Raw genomic sequence first — 13,601 nt, forward strand, 5'->3', positions numbered from 1 at the left:
CTGTAATTTGTTTTTATTATTTAAGTGGTTACTCCATATATTAATATGCACATTTAATGTAACAAACTTGAGTGATATTTTATGTTTCCTTCTGGCCAGTAGAACAATTGTAGATCACTTTATTCCTGATCTTCCCCCTCCTGACATACTGTTGTTTTTCCTCTCAATTTACCATTTTTTTATTTTTAATTTTATTTATCTATTTTATTTTTAGAGAGGGGAACAGAGGGAGAGAAACATCAATGTGTGGTTGCCTCTTCATGTGCCCCCACCACTGGGGACCCGGCCCACAACCCAGGCATGTGCTCTGACTGGGAATTGAACCAGCGACTTCTTGATTCTCAATCCATTGAGCCACACCAGCCAGGGCTCAATTTACAATTTTGAACATTTCAGTTCTTTTATGTTAATCCCCACAGATTACACTCCTGTATTACTTTACTGAGACAGTATTTGTTGGGGCTTGTTTTTATGTTATTATTCTTTTGTTCAGTTTTTTAAAATATACTTTATTGATTATGCTATTACAGTTGTCACATTCCTCCTCTTCACACCCCCTGCACACACACCCTCACCCACATTCCCCTCCTTTAGTTCATGTCCATGTGTCATACATATAAGTTCCTTAGCTTCTACATTTCCCATGTTATTCTTGCCCTCCCCCTATCTATTTTCTACCTACCATCTATGCTGTTTATTCTCTGTATTTTTCCTCCTCTCTCCCCCTCCCACACCCCTGTTGATAACCCTCCATGTGATCTCCATTTCTGTGGTTCTATTCCTGTTCTAGTTGTTTAGTTTGCTTTTGTTTTTGTTTTAGGTGTGGTTGTTAATAATTGTGAGTTTGCTGTCATTTTACTGTACATATTTTTTATCTTCTTTTTCTTAGATAAATCACTTTAACATTTCATATAATAAGGGCTTGGTGATGATGTACTCCTTTAACTTGACCTTGTCTGAGAAGCACTTTATCTGCCCTTCCATTCTAAATGAAAGTTTGCTGGATAGAGCAATCTTGGATGTAGGTCTTTGGATTTCATGACTTGGAATACTTCTTTCCAGCCCCTTCTTACCTGCAAGGTCTCTTTTGAGAAATCAGCTGACAGTCTGATGGGAACTCCTTTGTAGGTAACTGTCTCCTTTTCTCTTGCTGCTTCTAAGATTCTCTCCTTTATTTTAATCTTGGCTAAAGTAATTATGATGTGCCTTGGTGTGTTCCTCCTTGGGTCCATCTTTTTTGGGACTCTCTGAGCTTCCTGGACTTCCTGGAAGTCTATTTCCTGTGCCAGAATGAAGAAGTTCTCCTTCATTATTTGTTCAAATAAGTTTCAATTTTTTGCTGTTCCTCTTCTCCTTTTGTACCCCTATGACTGGGATGTGGGAATGTTTAAAGTTGTCCTCCATGGAGGTTCCTAAGCCTCTCCTCATTTTTTTGAATTCTTGTTTCTTCATTCTGTTCTGGTTGGATCTCTCTCCCTTCTGGTCCACTCCATTGATTTGAGTCCCAGTTACCTTTCCATCACTATTGGTTTCCTGTACATTTTCTTTTATTTCACTTAGCATAGCCTTCAGTTTTTTCATGTAATTTGTGACTAAAATCAACCAATTCTGTGAGCATCCTGATCACCAGTGTTTTGAACTGTGCATCTGATAGGTTGGCTAATCTCTTTGTTGCTCAGTTGTATTTTTTCTGGAGCTTTGATCTGTTCTTTCATTTGGGCCATTCTTTTTGTCTTGATGCACCTGTTATGTAGTGAGGGGCGGAGCCTTAGGTGTTCACCAGGGCAGGGCAACCCGTGTGGCTGTGTTGTGACACAGTATGTGGGGAAGGAGTCCAAGAGGGAACAGTGGTGCTTTCTCAACTCTCTGCTGGCTTTCAGTCACTTCCCCCACTACCCACAATCAAATTGGGCCCCTCTGGTGCTGATTCCCAGGTGGGTGGGTTTGTGTACATTCTAGAACCCTGTGGGTCTCTCCAAGGAACTCTCCTGTGAGACTGGGAGTTTCTTCTGGCACCACAACCCCCACAGGTGTTTTCAGTCAGAGGTTTGAGGCTTTATTTTCCCCGTGCTGGAGCCCTAGGTTGTGTGGTCTATCTTGCTCCCCAGTTGTTTCTCTCAGTTTATCTGCACACCAATGTGGGACCGCCTGGTCCACCAGCTGCTGTCTTGCCTGTCCCAGTCCTCCAGCTGCTGCCTTACCACAGTAAGTCCTGTCTGCCCTGGCTGCCCATTTATGCCCCTCCTACCAGTCTGGATAAATATTTCTTCTTTAACTCCTTGGTTGTTGGATTTCCATACAGTTCAGTTTTCTGTTAGTCTGGTTGCTTATTGTTTTTACATTTTGTTGTCCTTCTTTTGGTTGTGCAAAGAGGCACAGTGTGTCTATCTATGCCTCCATTTTGGCCAGAAGTCCCTCTTTTGTTCACTTTTCATTTTTGTATTGCTACCTCTTTTTCTGGGATCATTTCGCTACTTCTTGAACTAAATCTTTTATGAGTTCTTTTAGAGAAAGTCTCTTTGTAAGTCCCTCACCTGCTTGTTTCTTTTAAAAATAATTATGCTCCCCTTATTACTGAATGTTAGTTTTGCTGAGTACACAATTTTAAGTGCACAGTAACATTTTATGGAAGTTGTTCCACTGTCTTCTGGCTTTCATTATTGCCAGTGAAATCTGCTGTAACTCTAATTAGAGTTTTTTTGTAGGTCATCTGTCTTTCTGCTTTCCAGATTTTCTATTTATATTTGATGCACCACAGATTCACTATGATGACAATGTATGAATTTATTTTTTGATCATATTTGGGATATATTGTGATTACTGGATTTGTGTATTCATGGTTTTCATTAGTTCTGCAATTATTTTACTCATTATCTCTTTAAATATTTTTTTTCCATTTTCTCCAATTTTACCCTTTGGGACGCCAATCAATGGATGTCAGACATTCTCCTTCTATTATTTTTCATGTCTCAAAACGTTCTATTGTATTTCTTTTCCCTGGTTTCTCTATATTGTGCTCTGGATAAATTCTTGGGATATATATTTTAGTTTAATTTCATTTTTAATTGTATCTAATATGCTGATTAACCCAGCCATTGAGATTTTTTTCAGTTTATAAAACACTTTTGTAACTATTTTACTTATCCTGATTAAGTTTTATTTTAAAGTTATGCTTTGCATTTCTATAAGTTCATTTTTTTCTAATTTATACTATCCTAATTGTATTCTGTTATATTTTTAAAAGATTTTATTTATTAATGTGTAGACAGAAGGGAAAGGTGGAAGAGAGGGAGAGAAACATCAATGTGTGGTTGTGTCTAATGTGCCCCCTACTGGGGACCTGGTGTGCAATCCAGGCATGTGCCCTGACTGAGAATCGAACCAGCAACCCTTTGGTTTGCAGGCCAGCAATCAGTCCACTGAGCCATAAGCCATGGCTGTATGTTATTCTTTACAGTTGTATTTTTTGTCCTGCAAAACATTCTATACAGGGCCATTCTGTGTTTTGTATTAGACAATTCTATCAATTGCTGTCTTTGTGAAGGGTGGTAATAGGCATGTCTACTAAATATATTGTTTCTTCTGATTCACACTCGTAGTGGGTTTGCCTTCTTGTACACTTGGTGGCCTTTATTTGTAAGATCATGTTTTAACCCATTAAAGTCCTATAAGACTAACTTGGGGAAACTTTCTACCATAGATGTTGCCTCTTATTCAACAGATACGGAACACCAAGTTGTAGCTAGATTTTTCTCTCCAGCAGTGTACTTGACCTTCTTGGCTCAGGACTCCAAACAAGTGAGACAGAAGCTTCCATGCTTCTAAGGGCTAGGCCCAGAACTGGAACAGCATCACTCCCACTGCAATGTATTGGTTAAGATCAGCTCATATACAGGAGTAAGGGAAGTAATTTCCTCTCTAGATGGGAGGAATGGCATGTGCTGCCTAGCCATTGTGCTGGGATCTTTCCTTCGCCATCAGCCTGGGCACTGTCTTCGTGTCTCTCTTGTGTTGGGTCTCCTGTTTCCTGGATCACATGTCTTTTTCTTTCTTTGTTTATTCTCTTGTTTTGTTGTAGGATCTTTCCCCCATTTTTTCCAAAAGCTGTTTTCTAGTATACAGGTGGTAAAACTTCTGGGTTCTTAATATGTCTGAAATGTCTTGGTTTTACACGTACATCTGAGTGATGGCTTGACTGGGTATAAAAGTCTAGGTTGGAAGTAATTTTCTCTTGGAATTTTTAAAGCATCTCTCCATTGTCTCTTAGTTTTCAGTGTTGCCCTTAAGAACTCTGATACCATTTTGATTCATGATCTTTTGGATACTCTCTTTATCCCCAATGTTTTGAACATTTTAGATTATATACCTTGGTCTGAAGCCTTTGGGGCTGGGTTTGTTGTTGTTGTTGTTTTTCACTTATTATTCTGGGGCACTCAGTGAGATGTATCAATTTGGAGACTCTGTCCTTCACTCTTAGAAACTTTCTATTTTTCCCTGGCTGGCGTAGATCAGTGGATTGAGCATGGGCCTGCAAACCAAAGGATTTCAGTTCGATTCCCAGTCAGGGCACATGCCTGGGTTGCAGGCCAGTTCCCAGCAGGACGCACAAGAGGCAACCATACATTGATATTTCTCTCCCTCTCTCCTTCCCTTCCCCTCTAAAGATAAATAAATAAAATCTTTTTTAAAAAGATAGGAGAAATTTAAAAGTCAATAACAATCAGAAATAAGACTAGAAACTTTAAAATCATAATAAAAAGAAAAATGATTAAAGTAAGGAAATAAAATTACTGTATCTACTTAAGATATCTATTGTATGATTTAAAGAAGTTGAGAGAAAAAGAGAAGATAAAACAGAAAGTTTCAGGCATGTGCCCTGTCTGGGAATCAAATTGCGATCCTTTGGTTCGCAGGCCTGTGCTCAATCCACTGAGCCACACCAGCCAGGGCTAAATTTCTCCTATCTTGTTTTTAATTCTAAGAACTCTTTCTTATTCTCCAAATGTTCTTATAGCACCCTATATTTGTCCCATGGATAAATTACCTTCTTATATTTCTAAATATATTAATTGGAAAGGGAAGTTCTTTTTTCTTCTTGTAGTACCTCTGTTTTTTCAAAGTCACTTTTTCCTGCTTTTTTGACTTTTTAAAATTGATTTTAGAAAGAGAGAGGGAAGAGGGGGAGAGAGAGAGAGAGAGAGAGATTTGTTGCTCCATGAATCCATGCATTCATTGGTTGATTCTTGCATGTGCCCTGACCGGGGATTGAACACACAACCTTGGCATATCAGGACAACGCTCCAGCCAACCAAGCCACCTGGCTAGGGCTGACTGTTTATTTTTCAGTCTTTCATATCAGAGGCTTTGGTCCAATATTTGGTGACTCTTGGAAGTTGATTCATATTTAAGAACAAATGAATGTATGGAAAAGTTGTTCATATATAAGAACAAGGCGCACTATGAACAAGAAAAAGGAGGAGGAGAAGGCACTAAAAAGCTATATGAGAGATCCGAGCTGTATACAGGGGCGGGGATAGGTTAGTCAACTTCTCTTCAGGGTGAGAAGAAAGGCGGGTCAGAATGGAAAATGCAGTGCCAGAGCCGCACCCCTACAAATAAATAACCTTGATACTAAGAAGAAACAAAAAACCCCCCACCAGCAAATTAAACCCCCCCCCTACACCGCACCTCCTCACCCTATTATAAGAGATTTTTTTATTAATGTATTTGGAATAATATGCAGATATTTGGTGGTAAGTCAGTTTACTTCTTGTTAATCCCATTTGTGGTTATTTCAGGCTGTAGATATGGTTGTCGTTCCATCTTGCTTAATCAGAGGCTTCTCCCTCTGCTCTCTATATTCCAAAAATTTATTGAAATTTATTGCTTGTTACTTTTCCCCCCTCTACTGTTCTCTTTGCTTCTATGGCTCCATACATTGGGAAAATTCCTATATTTTTATTTTGGTAATTAATATACAAATTTTAAACTAAATACTCTTCATCAATTTGGAATGAAACCTTAAACATCTTTTTAACTTTCATAAGCTGGCCTTTTCCCCATTTTAGGAAAGTTTCATTTCATTTCATCTTTGATTACCTCTCATCCAGTTTGTGTTTATTTTTCAGGGACATCTGTAACTTTGACTTGACTGCTACCCTCAGTTTTCCTTCCCATTACTTTATTTGAACCTTTTCAAACATATTCTGTACTGGAGGGATTTTCAATTTTATCTTAGAAATGGGATATTAATTGGGGGATGATGGATGGAGGCTCATTTCTAAGGAGACAGTGATCCAGAGTGTTAAATTACCTGCACTTCTGATTTACATGGATGCCTTTGTGACTGTCTGTGGTTACAGTTATGTCTTAATATGTTATTTTAAAAGAGTTCATAATGGCAAGAGTTATAAATAGCCAGGCATAAAAGTAACTGTCGGGGTCAAGATGTGAAACTACATAACACCCCAGTTTAAGCTCTTCTCAGGCTTGGCAGAACCCAGTCTGTCTGAGTTACTTATGTCTGGATTACTGGAGGTCCCTCCAAGTAGAAAAAAAGGGCAGAGGAATTGCTTCGGGAAATATCTGAGGCAACACAACTGCTATGCTCCTGTCCTTAGGTGACAAGTATCTTTATGTGATGAAAGAGATACTGTGGCGTAGATACATGGCTGAATCATCTCCAAACACACCAAATCATAATGGGTTTTCACTACCCTGATTTGGTTTTCCCTCAATTCAATTGTGCTCTTCAGAGCTTTCACTGGGAGTTAAAAATTCTGTCATTGAATTTTAGTTTCCTTTTCAATTTTGTCTTATCTCATCCATCTCTCTTTCATCCTGTCCTACTATTTTTTTCTCATGGTTTTCTGTCCTACTATTTTTGTATCTCAGTTCTCTCCTACGAGATTTCTTTATTTCTTTGAGGGTGCTGAATAGTTCCCTGGAATTTTCTTTTGGATCTTGACATGGCAAGATGGTCAAGTGAGGCAGCTTCCTCTAGGGGATTATTAGCTATAAGTCAGTTAAATGAATAGTTGAACTACAGCACTTTTGGGGGCAAAACAGTAGATATTTTGTCTTTGGACCATAATTCCCCTTTATTAAAAACTCTATTCACACCCTCTTCTTTCCAGGGATTAAGCCCCTGGAGACCATGTTTATAGGATGGAACCCCGTCCCACTCATACCTCATCATTGCTGGTTGGAAGAGGGTTGATACACGAGGGGACTGAGGTTGGGAGGCATTAGTTAGTTGGGGGCATCGCTTGAGTTTGAGTTGTATAAACTGTGAGACATCAAGTTCCAGTACTTGACTGCCCTGATGTATATGAAAATGGAGAGAATGCAGTTTGTGGAGGGAGGAACCGAAGATGTGCGAAGAATCAGTGTGATAAAATGAAAGCGAGGCAGTGAGTGACAGTAAGAGCAGGAGTGACAGTGAGAAAGAACTTCCTGGTTCCAGTTCCTCTTAAGGTCCCGCTGAACTTCCTCTCGTGGTCCTCTGAGCCTCACCTCGTGATAACTTTTTCCCTTCAGTCTGGAGTGGAAGTCCGGGACTAAGACAGTCTTGATTAAGACATTCTTCCTAGTCGTAATAAACAGATCACATCAGTGTGAGTAAGAGGATGAAGACGACATTGTGCATTTTGTTCTTGTAGTGGGAGGGCTTGTACCCAGCTCATCCCAGATGACCTGTCATCTATCAGATGACTAGGAACAAAGTGAAAAGGTGTGGGGGTGGGTTAGGGTCAGGGGGACAGAGACCACGTCTTCCTTTTACCGCTGTGGAAATTATTTTCTGACCCATCAGAAGGTTGACCTTGATATTCCTATGTCTTGCTGAAGTATTAAGCGCTGGTTCTGTATGAGTAAGAAAAGCTCGAAAAGCTTAGTCAGTTCTTAACTATGGAGTTAAAGGTGAGAGAGAGAGAGAGAGAGAGCCATCAAAGCTTCCAGTTGGGTGGTCAGGACTACAACCAGAGTTTGAAGTAGAGAGTCATATTCAGAGGGTCTGCTTGTTCTTCACGTTCAACGCTAGCCAGAGAAACCCTACGGCTGCAGGCCTGGTAAAAAGAAATGGACATAAATTTGGATGGATGCTGTGACCTTGGAGGAACAGCAAGTTGCCTTTTAAAAGGGAGAAGACTGAGTGAGATTTACCTAGACAGGAGTCAAGCCTGTGGGCTGATAGCAGGTGGACGGGAACCAGAAGACACTCTCCAAGGTGGCCCTTGAACATCACCAAGGCTAGAGAGCTTTCCTGGATGCTATACTCAGTAACAACTTTATTCTTTTCAAATATTATATTGTAAAAATTTTCATAGAAAAATACCTCACATTTAATAGTTATGAACATTATATCATATTTCTTCATTTTTTGGAAATCTTTTAAAGATTTTTGTTTATTTATTTTTAAAGAGAGGAAGGGAGGGAGAAAGAGAGGGGGAGAAACATCAGTGTGTGGTTGCCTCTTGTGCACCCACAACTGGGGACCAGGCCCATGACCTAGGTCCCAGGCTCATAATTTACTTTAAAATATGTCGGAAAAAAAAGAAAAAAGCCCTGGCTGGTGTGGCTCAGTGAACTGAGCACTGGCCTGTGAACCAAAGGGTTGCCAGTTTGATTCCCAATCTAGAGTACATGCCTGGGTTATGGGCCGGGTCCCCAGTGGGGGGCACGTGAGAGGCAACCATACATGGATGTTTCTCTCCTTCTCTTTCTCCCTCCCTTCCCCCCGTCTAAAAATAAAATAAATAAAATCTTTAAAGTAAAATATGAACATTATGACATTTACCTCCAAATATTTCAGTCTCTATTTCTTAAAATAAGGACACTTTTCTTATATAACCACAGTGTCATTATCACACCTAACAAAATCAACAGTAATTCTAATATCTTCCCATAGTAAGTTCTTATTTTTTAATTTGAAGGAACTTTTATTTTTAAATTATATTTTATTGATCATGCTATTACAATTTTCCTGATTTTTCCCCCTTTGCCTCCTCTACCCAGCACCCCCCACTCCCTCAGGCAATCCCCCCACCATTGTTCGTGTTCATGGGTCATGCATTTAAGTTCTTTGGCTACTCCATTTCATATACTGTACTTTACATCTGCATGGCTAGTTGGTAACTACATATTCGTACTTCTTAACCCCCTCACCTCTTCACCACTCTCCCCCTCCCTCCTCCCACCTGGCAACTTTCCAGTAACTAACTTCTTTCCTCTTGCTTTTAAGAGTCCCTCTTTATCTTTAAAATTTGGCCTTTTAATAACGATGTGTCTTGGAGTGGGCCTCTTTGCATCCATCATAATTGGGATGCTCTGAGCTTCCTGGACTTGCATGTTTATTTTCTTCACCAAATTAGAGAAATTTTCTTTCACTATTTTTTTTTTCAGATAAATTTCCAATTTCTTGCTCTTTTTCTTCTCCTGGCACTCCTATGAGGCAAACGTTGGACCTTTTAAAATTGTCTCGGAGGCTGTCTATACTATCCTCTTTAAAAAAAATTTTTTTTAAAGATTGTATTTATTTATCTTTAGAGGGGAAGGGAAGGAGAGAGGGAGAGAAACATCAATGTACGGTTGCCTTTCATGCATCCCCTGCTGGGAACTGGCCTGCAGGGAACCGGCCTGCAACCCCGGTATGTGCTCTGACTGGGAATCGAACCGTGATTGTCTGGTTTGCAGGCCCGCGCTCAATCCACTGAGCTACACCAGCCAGGGCAAAAAATTTTTTTTCTTAGTGTTTGGCATGGTTGTTTTTAGCTTCGTTATGTTCCATATCACTGACATGATTCTCAACTTCAGCCCTTCTACTATTGTTTCCCTGTAAATTGTTCTCTATTTCAATTAGTGTGTCCTTCATTTCTGACTGGGTCTTTTTTATGCTGCTGAGGTCCTCACTAAGTTCCTTGAGCATCCTTATAAACACTGTTTTGAACTCTGCATCTGATAGATTGCTTATCTCCATTTCGTTTAGCTCTTTTTCTGGAGTTTTTATCTGTTCTTTCATTTGGGCCATGTTTGTCTCCTCATTTTGGCAGCCTCCCTGTGTTTGTGTCTATGTATCAGGTAGAGTTGCTTTGACTCTTTTTCTTGGTAGTGTGGCCTAATGTCGTGGGTGTCCTGTAGGGTCCAGTGGCACAGCCTCCCCTATCATCTAAGATGGATACTTGAGGTGTGTCCTTTGTGTGGGCTGAGTACACCCTCCCCTTGTAATTGAGCCTTAGTTTCTGCTGGCAGACTGATGGGAGACATTTATCCAGGCCAGTCAGCTGCAAGCACCGGCTGTGACCACTGACCACCAACCTCCAACCTCCATGGAGGATCAGTTGTGCAGGGACAGGATAGTGGTGCTCCGATGTGGTCTGTAGCGGTCCACTGGGTGCACTGGCCCTGGGGTTTCCTCGGGTAGTGCAGCCCCCACCTGCGTTTTGCCCGGTGCACCCTGCCTGAGCTGTGAAGCAATCTGCGATGCTGCTGCTTGTGCTGGGCTTGGAGAGTCCCAGGTGAAGGCAATGTGACTCTACTCTGGTTGCTGCTAGTGCCCACTGAAGCCAGCTGTTGCTTGTTGGATAGGATTTAGGAGCCAAGACCAGCTTGGGTGGACCCGTAAATTGGGTGGCGTAGAGCCTCTATGGATCTCCAACATGTTAGTCAGGTTGATGGAGTCTCAGATATGACACCAGCCTACTGGCTCTGTGAGGGGAGGGCTCAGCAAAGGGACAATGGCCTCTGCTCACCCCATTGCCAGACACTTCAGTCTCCCTGCGTACCACTGGCGCACTTCGATTTGCCACCCTGGTGCTGGAGCTCAGAGGGAGTGCGTCTCAGAAGGTGAGTCCGTGTGTGGATTCCTTGAGAGAAACTGCTTAGGGCTCCAGCAGCCTCCACCGACAGTCCCTGCTGGTTTTCACAGCCAGGAGTTGTGGGGACTCATCTTATTGGCACTGGGACCCTGGTCTGGGGGGACTGGTGTGGGTTTGGGACTTCTTGCTCCCAAGATAAGCCTCTAGAATTTTTATCTACATGGTTTGGGGGCCCCTTTCAGCATCTACACCCCTCTTACCTATCTGGATGGATGTAGTTTCTTCAACTCCATAGTTGTCTGACTCCATTCAGCTCAATTTCTAACGTTCTTGAGTGATGGTTGCTCTATATTTTAGTTGTAATTTTGATGTGATTGTGTGAAGAGGTGAGCCACGTCTGCCTATGTCACTGTCTTGACTGGAAGCCCCAAGTTCTTACTCATATCAACCAAACTGTACCCCAAATATCTTTCATGATTGATTTGGTTTTCAAGGCCCCAAAAGTCCACTCCTTACATTTGGTTGTTATTTGTCTGAAACATCTTTTAATATGGACATATACCCCTGCCTTTTATGTATATGTATGGAATCTCGAGAACACAGAGTCTGATTGTAGCAGCTAGAACTTTTTCACAAATTTATAGTGACCGAGATTACAAATGAAATTCAGCTCTGGCTGGTGTGGCTCAGTGGATTGACTGCTGGCCTGCCAACCAAAGGGTTGCTGGTTCAATTCCCAGTCTAGGGCACATGCCTGGATTGCAGGCCAGGTCCCTAGTAGGGGTGTGCAAGAGGCGACTATACACTGATGTTTCTCTCCCTCTCTTTCCCCTCTCTCTAAAAATAAATAAATAAAATACTTTTAAAAATGAAATTTAGGCAAAACTGGTGTCGTATCTTCAAAGATAGAGCACCTGTATACTGTATAGCCTCTGCTCGTAGACCACCTTCTCACCCTAAATCCAGAGGTCTTTTTCATACAGCAGCTTAACCTGTTCTAATCTAGGTACCCCCTCCCCATAAGTCATCAAGGGAAATGCGTGTGTAAGAGATCAAATGGATAGTTATTATCATAATGCCATTTGACTAGCCCGTTAGTTCCCCACTTATCTGCAACAGCACCATTACCATATATCAGATTCCAAGGTGCACATTGGTATCTTTCTAGATATTTTCTTCCTTTTGTAGTTTTGTGTTGCATAATGATGTTTCAGTCAACAGCAGACCACTTATATGATGGTGGTCCCATGAGATTATAATGAAGCTGAAAAGTTCCTATCATCTAGTGGTGTCTCGTCGTAATGTCATAATCATAACACCGTAGCCATCACAATGTCGTAGTTATAAGCACTTACCATTGTGTTACCATTGTCTACAGTATTCAGTAAAGTAATGTGCTCTACAGGTTTGTAGCTGAGGAGTTGTAGGGGAACAGAATTTGTCACCCTAAAATACATCTATTTGGCATAAGAATTATTTTAGGCTGGCTAATTTTAAGAAATAGCAGACATGCCTTGGCCGGTGTGGCTCAGTGGACTGAGTGCCGGCCTGCGAACCAAAGGGTTGCTGGTTTGATTCCTAGTCTAGGGCACATGCCTGGGTTGCAGGCCAGGCCCCCGGGGGGTGCATGCGAGGCAACCATACATTGATGTTTCTCTCCTCTTTCTCCCTTCCCCTCTCTAAAAAATAAATAAATGAAATCTTTAAAAAAATAAAATGGGTCTCTTGTAGATAGCATATAGATGGATAATAGTTTTTCACCCCCCACTAATGTGTTTTTTTAATTGGTGTCTTTAGAGTATTTATTTATTTCCCGTAATTTAATTCTATTTTATTATTTATGCTACTACAGTTGTCCCAATTTTTCCTCCTTTGTAGACCCTTTAGACCATTTCTTTTTTTCTCTAAATTTTTCTCTCAGAACTGCTTCATCTCAGAAACTTTGATATGTTGTCTTTTTTTTTTAATTTGAGAGAGAGTGGAAGGGAGGGGGAGAAACCTCAATTGGCTGCCTTCTCTATGTGCCCAAACCTGCAACTCAGGCACGTGCTCTGACCGGAAATCAAAGTGACAACCTTTTGGTTTGCAGGACAACGCCCAACCAGCTGAGCCACACTGGCCGGAGCTGTTGTTTTTTTATTTTCATTTAGTTCAATGTGTTTTTACAATTTCCTCTTTGGCACTTGGATTATTTAGACATATGTTGTTTAGTTTCCAAGGGTTTGGAGATTTTCCTGTTGTCTTTCTGTTATTAATTTTTAGTTTGATTCCATTATGGTTGGAGAACACAATCTGTATGATTTTAATTTTCTTAAAATTGTTGGGTGTGTTTTAGGGCCCAGGATATGGTCTATCTTGCTATATGTTTTGTGGGCATTTGAAAAGAATATGTAATTTGCGGATGTCGGTGAAGAGTTATAAATGTCAATTAGATCATGATGATTAATGGCAGTATTAAGTTCTTCTGTATACTTGCTGATTTTCTTTCCAGTTGCTCTATCAGTTGTTGAGAGAGGATTGTTGAAGTCTCCAATTTAATTGTGGATTCGTCTCTTTCTTCTTTCAGTTTTATCAATTTTTAATTCATATATTTTGTAGCTCTGTCCTTTGGTGCATATGCATTTAGGATTTTTATGTCAACTTGGTAGATAAACCTTTTCATCATCTCTGTTTTGGTGATTTGCTTTGAAGTCTACTTTACAGGATATTAACATAGCCACTTCTGCTTTCTTTTGATGTTTGAGTGACGTGTCTTTTCCATCCTTTTGCTTTTGATCTGTCTGTGGT

Source organism: Artibeus jamaicensis, unplaced genomic scaffold (genome assembly GCF_021234435.1).
Source record: "Artibeus jamaicensis isolate MK-2021 breed Jamaican fruit bat unplaced genomic scaffold, CSHL_Jam_final contig_1998, whole genome shotgun sequence".
Lineage (NCBI taxonomy): Eukaryota > Metazoa > Chordata > Mammalia > Chiroptera > Phyllostomidae > Artibeus > Artibeus jamaicensis.